We start from the raw sequence: 11,750 nt of genomic DNA on the forward strand, positions 1-11,750 counted from the left end.
CGAACGCGCGTCTTCCCGCGAGCGAATTCCCCGCAGGACGAACCCTTGTCAGACGAGCCGCGGACGGGGCTGAAAGTTCCTTGAAACGGTTGTCGCGGGGACCTGACGCTTTCTACCTGTGGGCAAACACGAGCTGACGGGCGGCGCTCGCGTGAAAGGAATCGCGACGAGAGCCGCGTATATTAGCTCGAACGCGGGGTTTACAAGGGGAGCCGTTCGCAATTTACGAGCGTCAGACACGTCTGGAGCCGTTGAGAGAGTAATCGAGGGGATCGGGGCCGGATCCTGGCGTTTATAAATGATCGACCGGTTTCTCGTTCACGCGGGGCTCGGAGGGAGCCTATTTTGCGATCGAGAGAAAAGAGAAAGAAACGATAGAACGAAAGAATCGATGCACCAGCAGCTAGAGGCAATCAAAGTGACACGGCTGCAATGTTTTCTGTCTACACCGAGTTCTGAAAGCAACGGGGGCCCCATCGATGGTACCTTTTACCGCGACAGCGGTAGTTTCGCGTCCAAGACATACGCGACAGCGCTTTCGAGTTGGCAACTTTCGAAACTGCAATCACACACGGGACAATTACGGTCCCGGCTGGAAAATAAAAGGCCTGCGAAACTTGGTCGAAGCGGGACACCGTCCATACGAGCGCTCGTAATTCGCCGGGCTAACGAACGAGCCCGCCGGTACGTTGGTCCGGAACGTTGGAGTCGATCGTTCCCGTCTAGAATGAACAACAAGGTAACCGCGGGACGAGGGGTTGCTCGCGCAACGAAACGACATGGTCTTCGCGGCGGCCATGTTATCGAGGTTCCGTCGCGACCTCGGGATATCGCGTTGTAACTCGATGTGCTCGCGATTCAAGGCGGGTCGCGGCTAATGGAGAAGAGAAGCGACGGGAAAGTGACCGAGATGGGCAAACAGAGAGGCGGAGAGAGAAGCGTAGGGGGACACGAGAGGCGCGGACCGGACCGCAAAACTTTTCGACGCCCTCTTGATAGGGCAAACTTCCTACGGCGACTCTTCTCCCGCGCTCGTTCCCGATAATTAAGTTAGAAAAATGTGGTCCACCATGCTCGAACTCGCATGAAACTCGAGTCGTCCCCTCAACTCGAGACCCTTTTCTTTTACCACGCGTACCCGGCCAACTTTAAACTTGAATTTACTTGGAGAACGACCTGTGTACACCTCGTTGACTCCTCTCCCGCCTCGGTTCGAAGTTCTTTTGTCGCTCCGTTCATTTCGCTTCACGCTTCCACCCCCGTATGGCCGGGGCCATTCTTCGCGCTCGTCCCTTTGTCGTCGAACGGGTCCGTAGACGGTCTGCGAGTACCCTCGATTAGGTATCGATGAGGTGTCTCGCTGGTGCGTTTAGCGATGGAATTCCACCGCGGTGAGATTCCTTTTCGATCCCTCTACCGATCCAACGGACCGAGGGGGTCCGTTCGAGAGGAACACGCGGCGAAGAAGTCGCGAAAGCGACCGTGCACGGAGAATCGATAGCGCGGCGGGTCCCGGTGATTCATCGCATTGTTTCACAAGCTACGCGACCCGCTGGCACAAATAACCAAGACTGACCAATAGCGGCGCACCGTGCCGTCCGGTTGCCTCTTTTTTCCCCCCGCATTTTTTTCTTCCTTCCTCCATATCTCCCTTCACTTTCACCTCGCCTTCTTTGGCGCGCCGTTCCAACGGGATTCCTCGCGGACTCGTTCCCTCTGTCGGCGAAAAACCCCCGACCCGTAAATTCAGCCTTCCATAACGGGCGAAGACACGGCGCTCGACGACAACCAGTGTCATCCGGTGATTAATCGGCGACTGTTGCCGCCGCGCATATTACGGTGAAATCGTGCAAAAACCCCGTAGCGGTATATATCCAGCCGCTTCCTTATAGAAGAAACGTTTCAGCGACGATCCACGGGCCCCCTGCGTTTCTACTCGCATTCTTATCGCGCGAGCACAGCCTCTTGATAGCGTCGAGGAGCTGCTGCCCCGTTTCTTTTCCAGACGATGGACGATCGTATCTCGCCGGCTACGATTCTCGCGAACTTCGTTGCGAAACCGACCGGTGGAAATCGTTGGAAATTACACGCTGACTTTTATGGGCACCAGCTTGACGGATTGCTTTGAAGTGACGCCAGTTGTGCAATTTGTCTCGCCGGTTCCGAATGAACCGACCACTGGTCTTGTCCGACCTATTTCTTTGCCTTCCTCGGTCCGTCGACTTTTTCCCGCTGCTCGTGGTATTTTTAAATATCTCCGCGAACGGTAGTCGGTGCGGCGCACGGATCGAGGGGGTTGGTTTTACTTTCCCAAGTAATCGGGTCACGGAGGACGAGCCTCAGTTTTTTCGCGAACGATTTATACTTTTTCGACTTGACGTTTCACCTCGTCGCGTTCGGATCGCTCAACCTGATCGCGTAATTTTTCAATTCCACCAGCCGCTGGGTACTTATCGAGCCCCTCTCCGTGCCTGGTCCAACCGGACGGAGGACGTGAAATTTTGTAGCCGCCACCACCCGTCGTCGTCGTCGTCGTCGCTGGTGAAGTAATTGGATATCGTAATCTCGTTATACCTTGTCGGGTAGAAGGTTCGTATAAAATGTCGAGGCGAGTTTCTAAACGAGATTAGCCGGCAGATCAGCGCGGGGCCAAGTCGACAGAGTTCGACTATCAAACCACCGGCCACCGTCTCGCCCTCGGGTACCAACAAATTCTGACGTAATAATTAAAAGAGCGCCGCTATCGAAATTGTGACCGGAATTTCTATTCGTTAGGAAAGTTCGCGGGGTGGGAAAAGAGGGGGCGTAACTTTCCCGCCACCGCGGCATTATTTAACAGGCCACACTTTTGCCTCGGCCACGAGCAACGGAATAGCTTCCCATTACACGATCGCGAAATCTGAGAAGTTTCGTTCTCCCAGGGAACCCCGGGTCCTTCGAATGTTATCGTCCCCACCGTTTCCAGCGATTCGCTCGCCTCGCGTAGATTATTTCCGCCTGAAGTTAATGGACACGGGCACGCGGTACGCGGGTGCGGTCGTTCCGAAACGAGCGAATATTTTCCTTCGATAATGAAAATTGAACGAGCGAGAGAACTTTTCGGACGTTCCCGAGCACGGAATTCCGAGCCGTTCGATGAAACAAAGACAGCGGAACGGGAGATGGGTCGTGTTTCAATGGAGAATAACTATAAATTGAAAATAAACGCCGGGAACCTTCCTGAGAGAGAGAGCTTTCGTTCAGAACAATATCGATTTCGACGTGCCGCGGAAAAAATTGCGATTAAAAACCGTTCGCGGAGTTTCGTTTCCATAGTCCTTGAGGGGAACGGGAAAGCCTTTCTCTAATCGACAATTGGATCCTCGACAGCGGCTCGAATGTAATCGACGATCGTGTTTTCATATTGCGAAGACTATAGACGCGAACGTTCGCCAAGATCAAGTTGATTCTGCGATAGTCCTCCGTCGTTCTTGACGCGAGGACCCAGCGCGAGGAGAAAAAGGGAGGCTTTATCCGGGTCGTTTAGTTCCCCGTCAGTGGAGGCTCTCGTCTTATCGCACAGACGTCGCATCGAATTGCCACTGACAATGAAAGAAACTCCAATTCGAACGGACAGCCCGATAATTGCACGATTGACGAAAGTTGCCAACGCAGGACCTTCCGCTGACATAATTGCTTCCCTTCCAGAACGCGTTGCTCCTTCTTTCTGCCGCGCGGACGAAACGATCGCGTCGCTCAGACAATTCCTTTCGGTTCTCCAAGAGTTTTGGACTCTGTGCGCAGCCCTCACCTGGCGATTCCAGCGAGCGTCGAGTTTTTGTTCGATAAGCGTGACAGTAATTCTCGAGGATCGTTCGCGAGCCCGATTACGAGGACAGCCGCGAAGAACTCGATCGCCATTTTGTCACCCCGGACGCTTTCTTCGTAAATTAGCAGATTTCGCGGAGGGGGGAGCGAACCGCCTGCGAGTAATTGGCGAGGAGAAACGACGCGCAGACAGGGCTTTGGGATATATGAAACTTTGTACAACTTTGCCCGCTTTGACGTGTAACCTCGTTCAGTTGTATCTCGTTTCCCATCTGCGAGATATCCCGTCCGGGCAAGGGAGGTTTATTGCGTTTCCCGGTCTTTTGTGATTCACGGCGTGCAATATGCAGAAAGAAGAATGCTGAAACGACTCGCTGCTGCAGGTACACCCCCCCTCCGCTTTGGACTTCGTCACACGCGAGCAAACTTTTTCCCTTAATTGAACGGGACGCGACAGGTCCAGAGTCGGCCAAGTCCTCCCTCGTTCGGGGCGCCTCCTGTATATGTAAATTGCTCGCGAGCCTTATATACTCCATGACCGTGCATTCTTAGGATCAACAAGACCAGGAAATATCACGTTTGAAGAACCAGGGAGTGTGCAAGCAAACGCGAGAAGAAAACAGACGCGAAGAGGAGTCTCGATGGTCCGTCTCAAAGATCTTGTCTGCGCTCTTCAAATCTCTCTTCGGTTTCAGCCCCCAAGACATTACGATAAAAAGGCTCGTCCTCGAATGTTTCCAAAAATGGAGTCGCAGAAGCGAAGAGAGCGGAACAAGACCCAATGGAAGGTGGGTGGCTAACTCCTCAGCCTTGTAGCTCCATCACGAGCCCGAGTCGTGACCAGCAACGAGTCACGCGGGAATTCCTGTTCCCTTCAGCGGTTCGTCCCCCAGCCACGTTCTTTCTCCCTTCGTCGATGCTCTCGCAGACGGGAGAGTGCTCAGAACGACGCCTCATCCTCGAGGAGATGCTTCAACGAGTATTATGTACCATTTCAGACGTCCAACGTAACGAAATATCCCCGGGGAAATCCTTGGAACCTTTGTCGGGCAACGGACGCGGAGCACCGATGGATTAATCGCTAGAGACGCGTTCTTACAATGTTTTTGGTACCGATTCAATTTAGCGAGCATATCGTGCAATAGAGCGGAATAATTGTAAATTTATCAGCATCGATACGCGGAATAACTGCAGGCTGGTGCCCAACCGAGCTTCCATTAATAACGCAAATTAATTGGCTGCGCTCTAAATTAGCCGGAGCAACAGCGCGACGGTCCTCGTGGCGGAAAATTCAAGAATCACGCGATTGATTTCTTTGTCGATAAAGCTGTAGGGACGGGGAAAGGGTGCTGGGATCTCGTTCCCGCTGTATGAACCGCAACAATCGTCTACGTAGGAATGCGTCGCGTAACGTGATTTATCGCCGCGTTTAGCACGGCCAATAAATTTCGAAAAGCCTCGCGGGTACCCGGCGTAGGTACCACCCGTTGAAAGTAACGTCTGGGCATTTTTTAGCGCGCTCGTATAGACGTTCCTTAGTCGGAGGCGATGCTAAAACCGTTTTTTCGATTCATTAATCTCCGGTATCCACGGTGACGAGGGCCGCGCTCGCCGCGTATCCCGCGGTTCTCCTTTCTGCGTGGAGACAGCCGACAGCCGATTATTCCCACCGCAGGAACCGACCAAATATATTACTTATTTTCACGCCGCGGATTGCTCGCCATAATTCTCTCAGCCCTCCAACGACACCCGTGTGTCCTCGCAACGCTACGCCACGTTCGCCAGAAACAGCTTGGTCGAGAAGCGTCGCGAAAATTCGCCTGCGAAATTTCCTAGTGATCGCAAGAACTCGAACTCTTTCGCGGTGCTACGCGATTAGTCCATCGTTGACAGTCGTTCAAAGAGCTCGACTGCAGCCCCGACAGAGAGGGAATGGAACTGTTTACGCGGTAAATTGCCCGTGTCGACGATTCACGGCCGTTCGTTCGAGCGAAAACGAGTGCAAGGGTAATCCACGTTAAAGCGGAAAGACACGCGATGAAAAACGGTCCTCGAGATCCAGCCGTCTTACCGTGGAAGAGACGGGAGGGAAGGAATCCTCCGTCCTCCCTTACCCGTCCACGGTTCAGACTAAGCGTGAAACACTGACGCGCGCTGGAAAAATGAAGGCGAGCATCGCTGGACCGAATCTCGGCTGTATTTCACGGGCGCGTAAACACATTTTCAGACAATGACAATTCCAGCCGGCTGCGACCCACGTAAATAATGGACAGGCCGCGCAGACAACGCGTGTGCGCCCGTTCGAACGCCACCTCGACGCTCCCGTTTTTTTCCTTTCCCGATGCTCCACGGGCACCGCCCAACCCGTCCCCACGTCCTAGCCATTTCGCACCCCTCTGTAGCTGAGATCGAACAGCCTGAGCATGATCGAGATGGAACAACTTCCCTCGACGCTCGCGTTCTTCATCTTGCTCGATGTTCACCTATCTTCAGAGGATCCTGCTAGACTCGATGTACCGTGTACCGTACACGCGTCACGAGCATCGCGGATGCTCGAAATTCTCGTTCGTAGAGCCGTAATTAATTAGAATCCGCGGAGACGAAGTTAATGGAAGATCGATCCCCTGAACAAAGTGTCGTTCGCAAGAAGTGGTCGGCGCCGATGGAAGAAGTCGCTCACGTTCCTGCGGAAGTGCCGTGCTCCTTTTTCTCGGCCCCTTATCTGAACGGTCCTCGAAGTTTTCGCGTGGCTGCGCGGTGCTTTTGGCGGTTCGCCGTTCATCCATCACCGGTCGACGCCACGGCCGTACCAGCGAATACACCGATGGGTTACACGTTTTAACGGAGGGCTCGATGGTCCGCGAGGTACCGCGGGAACGGAAACGGTTGTCAGCTGGCGAAAATGCAGGGGCGTTGCGGAGCGAGGAGGGAGCGTCCCCTTCGCGGGCAGCGGCCTTCGCCACGTCCCCGGTCAGACGTGTGCAGCCTCGAGGATTTCTCCACCCGGCGCAGCTTTCGACCTTATCGATCCCGGGGACCGTTCGACCACCAAGATTTTAAGTAATACGTCTTCCGCGGGATGAAAGTGTGCCGCCCTGCCTGGGATTTTCTCACCCCAAAGGAATTGCCTCTCTCGTTTGATCCGCCGCGCGGAAAGAGTTAGCACTCGATCTAAATGAAAATTCTTGCAAATTCCTTGTCCTCCCCCGTCCCGCTCGCGAAGTTATGTTCGAAGATCAATCGTTCGACGGTGGAGCTTCGCGTCTGAGGCCACAAAAATGATCTAATATTTTTTAAAATCGTACAGTTCCTTTCATCTTCGCTAGTAAAGGGCTTTCCCATGCCAACGATTCTGTTCTGTTCGAAAGGCGAACTGGTATTACTGTGGATGGACACGCGAAGTTACACATTCGTAAATCAGCATAATATTAAAGGTCTCGATGACAGTGGACACGGTAACAGTTACGCTTCTGTCCTTACGTGGGCGTCGTAACGCGTCCGATTAAGCTCAAGGATACTGTTCGAAACGCAGCCCCTGGCGATTCCACCGATCCTTGACCCATAAATCTCGTGTACCTCGCCGGATTAAGTAGCCTCTGCTTTATCGCCGTCCGGCGTGAGATCTCGCCGCGTCGCTGGAATCTCACTGATTCGGGATTAGTTCCCGGGCATTAAATCACGAACGCGCGTATTGGTCGCGTGTCTTGGTTCCTTGATTTCGAGGATCCCCAGCCTGGGCATCGACGAACAAACTTTCCGTTCGATCGCGTTCGAGAGTGCTTTTGTACCCTCCCCCCGCGTTCTCCAGCCGACGAGACCGCAGCCTTCGCGTCCCTGTTGCTTTTAATGTTTAATGGCGGCGATGTATCTTTCTCCCTTTTATTCTTTTATTCTTTTATTCGAATCGTCGTCGACGACGAGAGAAGTTTGTCCTTTTTTTATTTCAGAGCCACCAAGCGCAATTCTACGTCGATACGCGTCATCACGGGGAATACGAGGATTTGAAAAGCGGCGGGATCGAGCAGGGCAACGCGTCGCGGTAAAATCGAGCAATTAGGCGGGAACGAGGTAAAAAATTGGAAACTCTCGTCTAATTTTCCATGGCTCGAATACGTCGCGTACGCTCGCACGCGCGTAGAATCGTCGAATCAGTGGATGTTCGATGAAATATTGTTGAAATCGTCGCGTATCGAGAAACTCAATATACATGGTAATGCAGAATTTCAGAATTCCCGACGGGGGCGCTCGAGCAAAACGTCGGCATTCCGCGTCGACGTATCGTCCCCGCCCTGTTACAGCGTCCACGCATTTTTCGAGGCTTCTCCGCTATTAGACAACGAGAAGGTGGACATTAATTTCGCACGACAGCGCGCAACGCGCCGCGCGATTTCATTCTCGATCTTTAAAGGGCCTCTGATACTTTCCGAGGGCTCTTATTTAATTTCCGTGTGAATGCAAGCGACGATTGAAGTCTCGACACTTTGAAGACAACCGAGTCACGCCTAGAGACATTTAACGTCCGCGTTTCTGAATCGCCTTCGAGATGGAAATTTTACAGGCCTCCCTCCGGCTTTTATATCTCGCAGAATCGCGACGCGAGTTCGTCTAGAAACGGCGACAAACTCGATCCGTTTTTCCAGCAGCAACCACCGGAATTTATTATGCGCCCTTCTAAATATAAAGGCATAACGCTCAGCCAGACGGTGGATAGGGGAATGAAAAGAGTCGCCTACCGTCGTAAACTAAATTCCCGGGGAACGAGGAGGGTCATTATGCGGGAGTGTTCGATAAATGGGAACACGAAATTAGAACACCCACCCTTTCTCTGTTAGAGATTGAACATTTTTTAAATTAATTTTTTATTCTTGCCAATCGTTCGTAGATCTGCCCCTCCCAACCTTCCGTTATTATATTTCTATCGGGTTTCCCATCGGATAAAATCGCCCTCCTAGGAGGTAAAATGAAATAGAAGGAATTAATTCATGAGATGATAAACCGGCTGATAAAATTACTTCGTCCGACGCGAATTTCAGATTTTTATTGCTAATATCTTCTCCCGCGTTCTGGAGATGATATTTTCAGTAAAAGTCAACAGTTGGCAACGTTCGAGCACTTATTTCAGCCGCTGCAGGTTTATAATTCTCTGAGGAATCGTGGAAAATTAATCCAACCGTGGAAACGTATATTTTTGCGAAACACCCCGGAAACTGGCCGCGGATACGACGATAAAAATTTGAGCGAAGAAAGAATCGATGGCACTTGGAGCGGCGAAAAATGGAATCAGGTAGCCGAAGGCAACCCAGCGGTGACGCGGGGGCAAGGAGCGAGGGCAAAGGCGGAGGAAAGCGGGTGAAACGTATCGACTGACTTTGCGCGTGTGCGTGCGTGCATGGAAAACACGGTGCCAGCGGGTTTCGGTCCGGGATTTCAAAATTTACGGTACTAGCCGCCGCCACGGGCCAGATCGAGTTTTGATGGACTATGAAATCGCGTTTTGACCGGTTTGTCCGCTTCGATACGAATTCCATTTCCCAACTCGCAAGGCGAGAATGCGCGCTATTGTTTCTTACCTTTCCGGTTCCGCTTGTTTCGAACTCTTCGCTTTTGACCCTTGCCATTCCGTTTCGTGCGCGCTTGATTTTTATTTTTTTCGAAATTTCTGAAAACTCAAGTGGCGCAATCAACGATACAGGATGGCATAATTTGTTGAAACAACAATGGAACTGTTCTGTCTCTAGCCGAACAAGACTGCGAAAGAAAAGATGAAGCACGAACAATCGGGCAGGAAAAATGAAAAATCTCGTAGCGTGCGTCGCTGTTTTCCCATCGAACGGCGACGTTTCGCTTCGCAGTCGATGGAAAAACGAGAACTTGTCCACCGATGTCGGTGTTCCCATCGCGCGAACCCGCCCCCATCCCATCCCTGACCTTTCTGCTGCGAACACACCCCCTTGGCCAAGCCAGCCGGTCCATCCGCCAAAACGAAAAGGCTCGTTCGTTGCTGATTGCACTGCTGCGACCCATATTTTGACACGGACGTTCTGACGCGACGCGCTCGACCACGCCACTGTTGGATTGTCTGCCTGCCATCCATTATTTTTGTCTTACGTTCGCTCGAATCTCGCTTGGGAATCAAAAAATCGCCGGGTCCGTCACGATTCGGTTAAAATTCCACCGTTACGCTCTCTCGTTCGTTCCCTCGCCCGGAATGAATTCGATGGAGTATCGCGTTGAAGTTATTTCGCGGTTCGAAATGAGACAGGAAGTGTCCAGCGGTGCATTTGGAAGCCCTTAAAGTGCAGGTGCCGCAAACACTGCAATTCTGTCCATTGGAGGAGCGAACCAACATAGCGCGTTACCGCGATTCCACGAATACCTGCTGCACGATAAATCATGCGGTCGGAACGTACGTGAGGTGTTCCGTCCCGACTTCAGCTTTTATCTGCGGCAAATTGCGCGAACCGGAGGACCTTCTTGCGAGTCCAGAATGCGCAACCCGCCGTTGGGAATCATGCAAATTCCATCGAGAACGCCCCGGGTCTCTCGTCTACAATTTAATCAATTCCCATTTAATCCGTAAATGCCTCTCAAATATTATGCTGAATTTTTTTGGTAAACAAGAACGCGACGAGGGAAGTACAACGCCGGGCTCGAGGCTCCTTTGATCGATTTTACATGCGTCCGATTTGGCTGCGACGGGAATAAAATAAAAGGGATATGAACAAAGCGGCCTGCGCTGGATACTGTTCAAAGCTGGGGATCGGAATAAAGCGAGAGGATGGCACGAAAGCAATTAACACGCTCGAGCTGGTTCAATCAAAAGAAACAGACCCCGTGGAAATGATTGTCCCGTCGCAAAGACAGCCACGGCCAATCGTTGTTGCATCCTCCGCGCCAGACATTTCCCCCTCGACGCCCGCCCCTATCCGCCCCTCATCCCTGTCGCTTTAATCCACCGTTTCGAGTTTCGCGCACCTGACGCCGGGGTCCCCCGTTTGCATCTTCGAGCCCCTCTAACTCCAGGTTCTTCGTTTTTCTTTCTCCACAGAGAGAACCGGGGCTAGACCGGAGTTAGATTTAACCCGGATAAAATTGAGGGTGCCTAGACTCCAGCACGTTGGAGAGCCCGTCGTCTAAATTAGAATCAACGCGTGGATTTCTCCCGCGTAGTGGGTTTAGGTTGGCTTTGAATTAAATTCGAATTAGGTTAGAAAACACGATTACAAGCGGGCCGTGTGTTTTTACAAAATTTCACGGAGAACGGAGAATAGGAGGCTGGGGTAGCGCGGGGGTAGGAACGAAACGGGGCGAGCCGAGTTCATTGAGGAGGCGAGCGCGCTTCATGCTCGCGGCCGCCGCATTTTTTTCCCCCCTACCCTTTCGTTCCCCTTTATTCCGGCCGGGCCGCAATTTTAATTAAATCGCATCGCGGCCGGGAATGAATTACAACTGAAGTTTCATTCCAACATTTTTGTTTATTCTTCCTCCTTTTTCCGTTCGCTGTTTTCCTTTCCGACGGGCCGGCTCTTTTTGAAAAGGAATTAGAGCCACCGCGAACCACCGGCGAGCCATCGAGCTGTGCGTTCCAATTTTCACCCTTTCCGCGATGAATAGCCCTTCCCCGCTCCTCGTTTCCCCGTATATCAGTGCCACGTGATATATTATAACCGCGGCACGCCGGTAAATTATCACGGGTCACGCGGTGAGGCGATCGTTTTCATCCCCCTTGTAAATATAAAACTTTCTAATCTCCTCGTACAAGTAATTCAGAAATTGTTTCCAATCTCTCCAGTATTATTCGCGCGCTCTGTCCCAGCCCCCGTTTCGTCCCCTCGCGGACATCGGATATCATAAATCTCTCGGTCAGAATGCCCACCCTCTCCTCCGCAACCCCGATAATTCCAAGGCAGCGGCCGAAGAGTGAAACTTTTGCGGCAGTCTCG

This window comes from Xylocopa sonorina, chromosome 12 (assembly GCF_050948175.1).
Source record: "Xylocopa sonorina isolate GNS202 chromosome 12, iyXylSono1_principal, whole genome shotgun sequence".
NCBI classification, from domain to species: domain Eukaryota; kingdom Metazoa; phylum Arthropoda; class Insecta; order Hymenoptera; family Apidae; genus Xylocopa; species Xylocopa sonorina.